This window comes from Drosophila subpulchrella, unplaced genomic scaffold (genome assembly GCF_014743375.2).
Source record: "Drosophila subpulchrella strain 33 F10 #4 breed RU33 unplaced genomic scaffold, RU_Dsub_v1.1 Primary Assembly Seq133, whole genome shotgun sequence".
Lineage (NCBI taxonomy): Eukaryota > Metazoa > Arthropoda > Insecta > Diptera > Drosophilidae > Drosophila > Drosophila subpulchrella.
Window position 1 is genome coordinate 37,974 of NW_023665476.1, and position 11,382 is coordinate 49,355.

An 11,382-nucleotide genomic window follows, 5' to 3' on the forward strand; every position below is an offset into this window, starting at 1 on the left:
GAAATGCCATATACATAAGAATAAATGGTAGAATTTACCCATATATCACTGAAACACGATATATAAACCTAGTGATAGCTGGCACTAGTACTGTAAACAGGCACGCAATAGTGCGTGGGGTAAAAAACTACTATAGGGAGGTGGTCGTTGGCGGGCCCCTCCTCGTATTGGTCAAAACTTATGTTATGCATATGAATTTGTCAATACTATATAGAACGCCAAGCATATCCATATAAACTATGGATATGCATAGAAAACCATACAAAAGTAAAAAAAAATTATGTATAGAAAAATATACATATATTTATATAAGTGAATCGTATGGATATGGCTTATAGGTATAATACCTATAAGGCATAATAATGTATAACAAGTAAATATACATTGAAATGTGAATGCATTGTATGGATATGGCATATAAATGCCATATATATAGAAATAAATTGTATATCAATGATATAACAATTATAAACCTAGTGAGGGGCGGCACTAGTGAATGAATCGTATGGATATGGCTTATAGGTATAATACCTATAAGGCATAATAATGTATAATATAATAAATATACATTAAGATATGAATGGATTGTATAAATATGGCATAGAAATGCCATATACATAAGAATAAATGGTAGAATTTACCCATATATCACTGAAACACGATATATAAACCTAGTGATAGCTGGCACTAGTACTGTAAACAGGCACGCAATAGTGCGTGGGGTAAAAAACTACTATAGGGAGGTGGTCGTTGGCGGGCCCCTCCTCGTATTGGTCAAAACTTATGTTATGCATATGAATTTGTCAATACTATATAGAACGCCAAGCATATCCATATAAACTATGGATATGCATAGAAAACCATACAAAAGTAAAAAAAAATTATGTATAGAAAAATATACATATATTTATATAAGTGAATCGTATGGATATGGCTTATAGGTATAATACCTATAAGGCATAATAATGTATAACAAGTAAATATACATTGAAATGTGAATGCATTGTATGGATATGGCATATAAATGCCATATATATAGAAATAAATTGTATATCAATGATATAACAATTATAAACCTAGTGAGGGGCGGCACTAGTGAATGAATCGTATGGATATGGCTTATAGGTATAATACCTATAAGGCATAATAATGTATAATATAATAAATATACATTAAGATATGAATGGATTGTATAAATATGGCATAGAAATGCCATATACATAAGAATAAATGGTAGAATTTACCCATATATCACTGAAACACGATATATAAACCTAGTGATAGCTGGCACTAGTACTGTAAACAGGCACGCAATAGTGCGTGGGGTAAAAAACTACTATAGGGAGGTGGTCGTTGGCGGGCCCCTCCTCGTATTGGTCAAAACTTATGTTATGCATATGAATTTGTCAATACTATATAGAACGCCAAGCATATCCATATAAACTATGGATATGCATAGAAATCCATACAAAAATAAAAAAAAATTATGTATAGAAAAATATACATATATTTATATAAGTGAATCGTATGGATATGGCTTATAGGTATAATACCTATAAGGCATAATAATGTATAACAAGTAAATATACATTGAAATGTGAATGCATTGTATGGATATGGCATATAAATGCCATATATATAGAAATAAATTGTATATCAATGATATAACAATTATAAACCTAGTGAGGGGCGGCACTAGTGAATGAATCGTATGGATATGGCTTATAGGTATAATACCTATAAGGCATAATAATGTATAATATAATAAATATACATTAAGATATGAATGGATTGTATAAATATGGCATAGAAATGCCATATACATAAGAATAAATGGTAGAATTTACCCATATATCACTGAAACACGATATATAAACCTAGTGATAGCTGGCACTAGTACTGTAAACAGGCACGCAATAGTGCGTGGGGTAAAAAACTACTATAGGGAGGTGGTCGTTGGCGGGCCCCTCCTCGTATTGGTCAAAACTTATGTTATGCATATGAATTTGTCAATACTATATAGAACGCCAAGCATATCCATATAAACTATGGATATGCATAGAAAACCATACAAAAGTAAAAAAAAATTATGTATAGAAAAATATACATATATTTATATAAGTGAATCGTATGGATATGGCTTATAGGTATAATACCTATAAGGCATAATAATGTATAACAAGTAAATATACATTGAAATGTGAATGCATTGTATGGATATGGCATATAAATGCCATATATATAGAAATAAATTGTATATCAATGATATAACAATTATAAACCTAGTGAGGGGCGGCACTAGTGAATGAATCGTATGGATATGGCTTATAGGTATAATACCTATAAGGCATAATAATGTATAATATAATAAATATACATTAAGATATGAATGGATTGTATAAATATGGCATAGAAATGCCATATACATAAGAATAAATGGTAGAATTTACCCATATATCACTGAAACATGATATATAAACCTAGTGATAGCTGGCACTAGTACTGTAAACAGGCACGCAGTAGTGCGTGGGGTAAAAAACTACTATAGGGAGGTGGTCGTTGGCGGGCCCCTCCTCGTATTGGTCAAAACTTATGTTATGCGTAAACATATGATTTTGTCAATACTATAAAGAAAACTTGTTTTGTACATACAAAACTAAATGAATTATATGGATATTGAAAAATAAATGGCATTATATCCATATAATGAAAATATACTTGTATTCTCTTATTATAAGAGAGAATACCGTATAGTTGGTTGGCAAAGACAATTGAAAATACCCGAATTGCAGATGATGGGTTCAAAAACTACTATAGGGTGGTGTAGCAAATAATATGAAGATGATATATCCATATAATGGATATACACTAGTATTCTCTTATTATAATAGAGAATACCATATAAATGGTTGGCAAAGACAATTGAAAATACCCGAATTGAAGTTGACGGGTTCAAAAACTATTATAGGGTGATGTAGCAAATAAAATAATGAAGATATATCCATATAATGGAATTATATGTGTATTCTCTTATTATATGAGAGAGTACCAAACGGTTGATTGGCAAAGACAATTGAAAATACCCGAATTAAAGATATTGGGTCCAAAAACTACTATAGGATGGTCAATGGGCCGGCCATCTACTATTGACGTGACAAAATACTGTCTGTCGGTAGAGAAGATATTAATCCGTCAAATTTGTTTCTTTATTCATTTATGAATATGAGACTTGGCTCCACGGTTAATATTTTAAGCCCAAAGATAATAATGTTGAAACAAAGGCCAAGGTTTCTATTATACATAGAATAACAAATTGTTTCCGAACTTTATCGTTAATCCAAATAAATAATTACAATTGAGGCAGGCTAATAATGATATATATTTTGTATTGATAATCTTGATATATATGTATATTGGTCTGCCATTATCACATACTGAGTTATGTGATAATTCCCTGCGGGGATAAATTAAAAGAGGTGTCCCTATATTAAAAGAAAATAATATATATATATATTATTTTTTCTAACGTACATATCATATATGCGCTCGGTTTTATATTATATATTACCAAAGAGTCTTATATGAATATATACAGATAAATTTTAAATTTATCATCAAAATACAAATGATTTAATTCAATATTTTATATTGGTTAAACAAAAATTGTACATGTGTGGATACAATAATGACGTATGTCGAACAAAAAAGATATTTTAGAATGAAATATGCAAATATAAAGAAAATTATTACGTATTACGAAAAAAAATATTGTGTTTTTAACATCAATAATTAAAAAACTTGTTATTATTAGTGGCGGAACAAGTATATATTGTGAAAACAACAAACGTATACGAATGCTATATAAAAATGGCCGTATTCGTCGATAGAAAACAATCTATAAAATTTATATTGCTAATTTCTATTCAAAAATATGAATGAAATATGAATAAAAACATTATTCTGGTTGATCCTGCCAGTAGTTATATGCTTGTCTCAAAGATTAAGCCATGCATGTCTAAGTACACACGAATTAAAAGTGAAACCGCAAAAGGCTCATTATATCAGTTATGGTTCCTTAGATCGTTAACAGTTACTTGGATAACTGTGGTAATTCTAGAGCTAATACATGCAATTAAAACATGAACCTTATGGGACATGTGCTTTTATTAGGCTAAAACCAAGCGATCGCAAGATCGTTATATTGGTTGAACTCTAGATAACATGCAGATCGTATGGTCTTGTACCGACGACAGATCTTTCAAATGTCTGCCCTATCAACTTTTGATGGTAGTATCTAGGACTACCATGGTTGCAACGGGTAACGGGGAATCAGGGTTCGATTCCGGAGAGGGAGCCTGAGAAACGGCTACCACATCTAAGGAAGGCAGCAGGCGCGTAAATTACCCACTCCCAGCTCGGGGAGGTAGTGACGAAAAATAACAATACAGGACTCATATCCGAGGCCCTGTAATTGGAATGAGTACACTTTAAATCCTTTAACAAGGACCAATTGGAGGGCAAGTCTGGTGCCAGCAGCCGCGGTAATTCCAGCTCCAATAGCGTATATTAAAGTTGTTGCGGTTAAAACGTTCGTAGTTGAACTTGTGCTTCATACGGGTAGTACAACTTACAATTGTGGTTAGTACTATACCTTTATGTATGTAAGCGTATTACCGGTGGAGTTCTTACATGTGCTTAGATACTTGTATTTTTTCATATGTTCCTCCTATTTAAAAACCTGCATTAGTGCTCTTAAACGAGTGTTATTGTGGGCCGGTACAATTACTTTGAACAAATTAGAGTGCTTAAAGCAGGCTTCAAATGCCTGAATATTCTGTGCATGGGATAATGAAATAAGACCTCTGTTCTGCTTTCATTGGTTTTCAGATCAAGAGGTAATGATTAATAGAAGCAGTTTGGGGGCATTAGTATTACGACGCGAGAGGTGAAATTCTTGGACCGTCGTAAGACTAACTTAAGCGAAAGCATTTGCCAAAGATGTTTTCATTAATCAAGAACGAAAGTTAGAGGTTCGAAGGCGATCAGATACCGCCCTAGTTCTAACCATAAACGATGCCAGCTAGCAATTGGGTGTAGCTACTTTTATGGCTCTCTCAGTCGCTTCCCGGGAAACCAAAGCTTTTGGGCTCCGGGGGAAGTATGGTTGCAAAGCTGAAACTTAAAGGAATTGACGGAAGGGCACCACCAGGAGTGGAGCCTGCGGCTTAATTTGACTCAACACGGGAAAACTTACCAGGTCCGAACATAAGTGTGTAAGACAGATTGATAGCTCTTTCTCGAATCTATGGGTGGTGGTGCATGGCCGTTCTTAGTTCGTGGAGTGATTTGTCTGGTTAATTCCGATAACGAACGAGACTCAAATATATTAAATAGATATCTTCAGGATTATGGTGTTGAAGCTTATATAGCCTTCATTCATGGTGGCAGTAAAATGTTTATTGTGTTTGAATGTGTTTATATAAGTGGAGCCGTACCTGTTGGTTTGTCCCATTATAAGGACACTAGCTTCTTAAATGGACAAATTGCGTCTAGCAATAATGAGATTGAGCAATAACAGGTCTGTGATGCCCTTAGATGTCCTGGGCTGCACGCGCGCTACAATGAAAGTATCAACGTGTATTTCCTAGACCGAGAGGTCCGGGTAAACCGCTGAACCACTTTCATGCTTGGGATTGTGAACTGAAACTGTTCACATGAACTTGGAATTCCCAGTAAGTGTGAGTCATTAACTCGCATTGATTACGTCCCTGCCCTTTGTACACACCGCCCGTCGCTACTACCGATTGAATTATTTAGTGAGGTCTCCGGACGTGATCACTGTGACGCCTTGTGTGTTACGGTTGTTTCGCAAAAGTTGACCGAACTTGATTATTTAGAGGAAGTAAAAGTCGTAACAAGGTTTCCGTAGGTGAACCTGCGGAAGGATCATTATTGTTTAATATCCTTACCGTTAATAAAAAAATTTGTTTTTATTATAATAATATAATATATTATAGTAATACAAATAAAATATAAATTGCCAAAAATATGATCTTTTATAGATCAAATATAAAATTTCGAACAAGCAAATCGAAATAATAATTGTAATAATAAATATATTATTGCATTAAATAAGAGATAAATAAATAAGCAAAAGCAAACAAATAACAAATTCGAACAAGCAAATCGAAATTATTAAATTTATTTAATATTATTATTATATTGTATATTAAATGCAATTAATTAATAAAACACTGTGTGTATATGGACCATAATATACACGCGTTGCGATATGTATTGTTCATCTCAGTTATGCGCATACATTGGATAATGCAACAACCTAAAATGTACAATGTTGTACCTGATTATTACAGGTTAATGTTTTATATAAATTTCAATATATATCGCTAAAAAAAAGTATTAATACCGTAAATGCCATTTAAAAAATACTTGATATATTATTGGTTATATGAAACTAAGACATTTCGCAGCATTCGTTTTAGGTATAAAAATCAATTTATTGAAGGAATTGATATATGCCAGTAAAATGGTGTATTTTTAATTTCTTTCAATAAAAACATATATGACAAAATTACCAAACCAATATATAAAACTCTAAGCGGTGGATCACTCGGCTCATGGGTCGATGAAGAACGCAGCAAACTGTGCGTCATCGTGTGAACTGCAGGACACATGAACATCGACATTTTGAACGCATATCGCAGTCCATGCTGTTATGTACTTTAATTAATTTTATAGTGCTGCTTGGACTACATATGGTTGAGGGTTGTAAGACTATGCTAATTAAGTTGTTTATATAAATTTTATAATGAAATTTTATAAGCATATGGTATATTATTGGATAATAATAATTTAATTATTATATTATTCATAATATTAACAAATATATGAAAAACATTATCTCACATTAGTAAATAATTTGAATGTGAAAAACGAAGAGAAATATTTTCTTTTTCAATCAAATAATACTGAGAAATGTCTAGCATAAAAAATTTATCTAGAATTGTCTCTTATTAAAGATTAGTAAATAGAAAGCCGTTGACAATATTATTATTCTTCGTTGATTCGTTAGACCAAACAAATGCCATACAAATATATAAAATATATAACGAATTTAATAAAATGTTTTATCATTATATATAAAGAATTAATTGCAAAAAAAGTTATACACAACCTCAACTCATATGGGACTACCCCCTGAATTTAAGCATATTAATTAGGGGAGGAAAAGAAACTAACCAGGATTTTCTTAGTAGCGGCGAGCGAAAAGAAATCAGTTCAGCACTAAGTCACTTTGTCTATATGGCAAATGTGAGATGCAGTGTATGGAGCGTCAATATTCTAGTATGAGAAATTAACGATTTAAGTCCTTCTTAAATGAGGCCATTTACCCATAGAGGGTGCCAGGCCCGTATAACGTTAATGATTACTAGATGATGTTTCCAAAGAGTCGTGTTGCTTGATAGTGCAGCACTAAGTGGGTGGTAAACTCCATCTAAAACTAAATATAACCATGAGACCGATAGTAAACAAGTACCGTGAGGGAAAGTTGAAAAGAACTCTGAATAGAGAGTTAAACAGTACGTGAAACTGCTTAGAGGTTAAGCCCGATGAACCTGAATATCCGTTATGGAAAATTCATCATTAAAATTGTAATATTTAAACAATATTATGATAATAGTGTGCATTTTTTCCATATAAGGACATTGTAATCTATTAGCATACAAAATTTATCATAAAATATAACTTATAGTTTATTCAAATTAATTTGCTTGCATTTTAACACAGAATAAATGTTATTAATTTGATAAAGTGCTGATAGATTTATATGAATACAGTGCGTTAATTTTTCGGAATTATATAATGGCATAATTATCATTGATTTTTGTGTTTATTATATGCACTTGTATGATTAACAATGCGAAAGATTCAGGATACCTTCGGGACCCGTCTTGAAACACGGACCAAGGAGTCTAACATATGTGCAAGTTATTGGGATATAAACCTAATAGCGTAATTAACTTGACTAATAATGGGATTAGTTTTTTAACTATTTATAGCTAATTAACACAATCCCGGGGCGTTCTATATAGTTATGTATAATGATATTTATATTATTTATGCCTCTAACTGGAACGTACCTTGAGCATATATGCTGTGACCCGAAAGATGGTGAACTATACTTGATCAGGTTGAAGTCAGGGGAAACCCTGATGGAAGACCGAAACAGTTCTGACGTGCAAATCGATTGTCAGAATTGAGTATAGGGGCGAAAGACCAATCGAACCATCTAGTAGCTGGTTCCTTCCGAAGTTTCCCTCAGGATAGCTGGTGCATTTTAATGTTATATAAAATAATCTTATCTGGTAAAGCGAATGATTAGAGGCCTTAGGGTCGAAACGATCTTAACCTATTCTCAAACTTTAAATGGGTAAGAACCTTAACTTTCTTGATATGAAGTTCAAGGTTATGATATAATGTGCCCAGTGGGCCACTTTTGGTAAGCAGAACTGGCGCTGTGGGATGAACCAAACGTAATGTTACGGTGCCCAAATTAACAACTCATGCAGATACCATGAAAGGCGTTGGTTGCTTAAAACAGCAGGACGGTGATCATGGAAGTCGAAATCCGCTAAGGAGTGTGTAACAACTCACCTGCCGAAGCAACTAGCCCTTAAAATGGATGGCGCTTAAGTTGTATACCTATACATTACCGCTAAAGTAGATGATTTATATTACTTGTGATATAAATTTTGAAACTTTAGTGAGTAGGAAGGTACAATGGTATGCGTAGAAGTGTTTGGCGTAAGCCTGCATGGAGCTGCCATTGGTACAGATCTTGGTGGTAGTAGCAAATAATCGAATGAGACCTTGGAGGACTGAAGTGGAGAAGGGTTTCGTGTGAACAGTGGTTGATCACGAGTTAGTCGGTCCTAAGTTCAAGGCGAAAGCCGAAAATTTTCAAGTAAAACACAAATGCCATACAAATATAATTATATTATATAAATCAAGCTAATTAATATACTTGAATAATTTTGAACGAAAGGGAATACGGTTCCAATTCCGTAACCTGTTGAGTATCCGTTTGTTATTAAATATGGGCCTCGTGCTCATCCTGGCAACAGGAACGACCATAAAGAAGCCGTCGAGAGATATCGGAAGAGTTTTCTTTTCTGTTTTATAGCCGTACTACCATGGAAGTCTTTCGCAGAGAGATATGGTAGATGGGCTAGAAGAGCATGACATATACTGTTGTGTCGATATTTTCTCCTCGGACCTTGAAAATTTATGGTGGGGACACGCAAACTTCTCAACAGGCCGTACCAATATCCGCAGCTGGTCTCCAAGGTGAAGAGTCTCTAGTCGATAGAATAATGTAGGTAAGGGAAGTCGGCAAATTAGATCCGTAACTTCGGGATAAGGATTGGCTCTGAAGATTGAGATAGTCGGGCTTGATTGGGAAACAATAACATGGTTTATGTGCTCGTTCTGGGTAAATAGAGTGTCTGGCATTTATGTTGGTCACTTGTTCCCCGGATAGTTTAGTTACGTAGCCAATTGTGGAACTTTCTTGCTAAAATTTTTAAGAATACTAATTGGGTTAAACCAATTAGTTCTTATTAATTATAACGATTATCAATTAACAATCAATTCAGAACTGGCACGGACTTGGGGAATCCGACTGTCTAATTAAAACAAAGCATTGTGATGGCCCTAGCGGGTGTTGACACAATGTGATTTCTGCCCAGTGCTCTGAATGTCAAAGTGAAGAAATTCAAGTAAGCGCGGGTCAACGGCGGGAGTAACTATGACTCTCTTAAGGTAGCCAAATGCCTCGTCATCTAATTAGTGACGCGCATGAATGGATTAACGAGATTCCTACTGTCCCTATCTACTATCTAGCGAAACCACAGCCAAGGGAACGGGCTTGGAATAATTAGCGGGGAAAGAAGACCCTTTTGAGCTTGACTCTAATCTGGCAGTGTAAGGAGACATAAGAGGTGTAGAATAAGTGGGAGATATTAGACTTCGGTTTGGTATCGCCAATGAAATACCACTACTCTTATTGTTTCCTTACTTACTTGATTAAATGGAACGTGTATCATTTCCTAGCCATTATACGGATATATTTATTATATCTTATGGTATTGGGTTTTGATGCAAGCTTCTTGATCAAAGTATCACGAGTTTGTTATATAATCGCAAACAAATTCTTTAATAAAACGGTGCATTTATGTATTTTTGATTTGAAAATTTGGTATAACTCCAATTACTCAGGTATGATCCAATTCAAGGACATTGCCAGGTAGGGAGTTTGACTGGGGCGGTACATCTCTCAAATAATAACGGAGGTGTCCCAAGGCCAGCTCAGTGCGGACAGAAACCACACATAGAGCAAAAGGGCAAATGCTGACTTGATCTCGGTGTTCAGTACACACAGGGACAGCAAAAGCTCGGCCTATCGATCCTTTTGGTTTAAAGAGTTTTTAACAAGAGGTGTCAGAAAAGTTACCATAGGGATAACTGGCTTGTGGCGGCCAAGCGTTCATAGCGACGTCGCTTTTTGATCCTTCGATGTCGGCTCTTCCTATCATTGTGAAGCAAAATTCACCAAGCGTTGGATTGTTCACCCATGCAAGGGAACGTGAGCTGGGTTTAGACCGTCGTGAGACAGGTTAGTTTTACCCTACTAATGACAAAACGTTGTTGCGACAGCATTCCTGCGTAGTACGAGAGGAACCGCAGGTACGGACCAATGGCACAATACTTGTTCGAGCGAACAGTGGTATGACGCTACGTCCGTTGGATTATGCCTGAACGCCTCTAAGGTCGTATCCGTGCTGGACTGCAATGATAAATAAGGGGCAATTTGCATTGTATGGCTTCTAAACCATTTAAAGTTTATAATTTACTTTATAAACGACAATGGATGTGATGCCAATGTAATTTGTAACATAGTAAATTGGGAGGATCTTTGATCACCTGATGCCGCGCTAGTTACATATAAAAGCATTATTTAATACAATGACAAAGCCTAGAATCAATTGTAAACGACTTTTGTAACAGGCAAGGTGTTGTAAGTGGTTGAGCAGCTGCCATACTGCGATCCACTGAAGCTTATCCTTTGCTTGATGATTCGATAATAAAGATGTTGCAAGCGGGCATAATCATTATGCTTGCTTGCAGCATCGCACGCCACTTTGTTTGTGGTGTGTAAGGTAGGGAAGAAGAAATATAAAAGACCTAAATTGGAAACATCAATATATAAGTAAATATTGAACAAACAAAATGTATCGTCATCTTATTAGTGACGCGATGATAAAGTGGCAAACATATTCCATGTATAAATATTCCTATGGT

General features: G+C 34.7%; 3 non-coding genes across 3 annotated transcripts; all 3 read left to right on the plus strand.

Annotated features, from left to right (window-relative positions):
• Window positions 1-3,957: 3,957 nt before the first annotated feature.
• On the plus strand, window positions 3,958-5,952 carry LOC119558757. Its single transcript, XR_005220413.1, has one exon. It is a non-coding gene; the product is annotated as a small subunit ribosomal RNA (ribosomal RNA).
• A 659-nt stretch (window positions 5,953-6,611) lies between these two features.
• On the plus strand, window positions 6,612-6,790 carry LOC119558772. Its single transcript, XR_005220425.1, has one exon. It is a non-coding gene; the product is annotated as a 5.8S ribosomal RNA (ribosomal RNA).
• A 401-nt stretch (window positions 6,791-7,191) lies between these two features.
• LOC119558767 lies at window positions 7,192-11,162 on the plus strand. The gene has a single exon (XR_005220421.1). It is a non-coding gene; the product is annotated as a large subunit ribosomal RNA (ribosomal RNA).
• Window positions 11,163-11,382: the final 220 nt, after the last annotated feature.